Here is a 2,044-nt window from a genome sequence, read left to right as displayed (position 1 = left end):
CACTCTCTCTCACAAATAAATAAACAAATCTTAAAAAAAAAAGAGAAAGATTTGAGGTCATGGATTTAAACTGAGACTGGTCAACACAGTGGGATTTTCTCCATTTATGCTTAGCTGCTCAGGTGCAAGGCCAGAGCAGATGGATCATTGGGCATAATTAGGGCTGGGGTTCTGCTATCTGAGTGTGATGGAGGGAGGGGGGCAGACACGAGTAAGGTGTTTGCGGGGAACTGGATGAAGGCCTATACTTTGTTCAGTATTCGAGTTCTAAACCCTATCTGTACAGGTGCTCATCTCAACCAATAGCTTTAGTTGGCATTATTTGCCCAATCTTGAAACACAAACCTTAAACAAAAACATGATATATATATGTGACTCCTTCCTCTCTTCTTCCTTTGGAAGCTTGTTGTTGTTGTTGTTATTTTTTAAAGATCCTATATTTGAGAAGAGAGAGAGAGAGAGAGAGAGCATGTGCACATGCAGGGGGAGAGGCAGAGGGAGAGGAAGAAGTAGGCTTCCCGCTGAGCAGGGAGCCCCACGCCGGCCTGAGCCTGATCCCAGGACCCTGAGATCATGACCCCAGCCAAAGGCAGATGCCTAACTGACTGAGCCACACAGTCGTCCCGGGAAGCTTTGTTTTTTTTAAGGTGGAGAAAAGGGACAAGAGACTCTTAGCCTGTAACATTTAAAAGTCATGTTAAAGAGATAGTATATTTGAAGAATGAAGACAAAATGCAATTTCAGATAAAAAGGAGGAGAGCTTATCATCATTAGACAGCACCACAAGGAAATTCTTCTGGCTGAAGGGGAATACTCCCTGATGGGAAGTTGAGTCTTTAGGTAAAGGAAGAACACCGGGATTGATAACTATGGATAAAAAGCCTATCTTTTTTCTTCAATTTATTTAAAAAAACATTTAGCCACTTAAAGCAAAATAATTTTGTAATTGTATCATTCCATTTATTGCTCCTGTCCATTATGTTATGTAATACATATGTCATACATATGGTTATAACATAAAGGATGCGCGTGGCAGTGGAACGATACAGTTGCAAAGTTCTTACATTTTATAAGGAGCAGAATAATATTCACCCTAGGTGGACTCTGGATAGTTAAGGATATATATTAAAATCCTTAGAGCCACAGTTCTTTAAGTGTGATACAAAGACTTTGGGGGATCCCGGAAACTCATTCAGGAGGGCTGCAAGGTCCTCCTTTTTCCAACAAGGTACGTTTATAAGGCCGCATTCTTCTTCTTCTTCTTCTTTTTAAAGATTTTATTTATTTATTTGACAGAGAGAGACACAGTGAGAGAGGGAACACAAGCAGGGGGAGTGGGAGAGGGAGAAGCAGGCTTCCCGCCAAGCAGGGAGCCTGATGCGGGGCTCGATCCCAGGAGTCTGGGATCGTGACCTGAGCCAAAGGCAGACGCTTAATGACTGAGCCACCCAGGTGCCCCAAGGCTGCATTCTTCTTCCTGTAGGCCAACCAAAACAGCCTATCACAACAGATTGAATGCAGAAGTCGATATGAGTATCCATCTGTCTTTTATTAAGCCAGACATTAAAGAAATTTGCAAAAACGTAAAACAGTGCCTCTCTTCTCACTAAGTTTTTAAAATATGTTTTATTTTATTATTTATTTATTTATTTATTTATTTATTTATTTATTTTTAAGATTTTATTTATTTGACAGAGAGAGAGATAGCGAGGGCAGGGACACAAGCAGGGGGAGTGGGAGAGGGAGAAGCAGGCTTCCCGCTGAGCAGGGAGCCCGATGTGGGACTCGATCCCAGGACCCTGGGATCATGACCTGAGCCGAAGGCAGACGCTTAACGACTAAGCCACCCAGGCACCCCTATTTATTTATTTTTTTAAAAAAGATTTTATTTATTTATTTGACAGAGAGAGAGAGATAGCGAGAGCAGGAACACAAGCAGGGGAGTAGGAGAGGGAGAAGCAGGCTTCCCGCAGAGCAGGGAGCCTGATGTGGGGCTCGATCCCAGGACCCCGGGATCATGACCTGAGCCGAAGGCAGACGCTTA

Source organism: Phoca vitulina, unplaced genomic scaffold (assembly GCF_004348235.1).
Source record: "Phoca vitulina isolate PV1807 unplaced genomic scaffold, GSC_HSeal_1.0 scaffold11, whole genome shotgun sequence".
Taxonomy (NCBI): Eukaryota; Metazoa; Chordata; class Mammalia; order Carnivora; family Phocidae; genus Phoca; species Phoca vitulina.
This window is presented reverse-complemented; position numbering follows the sequence as displayed.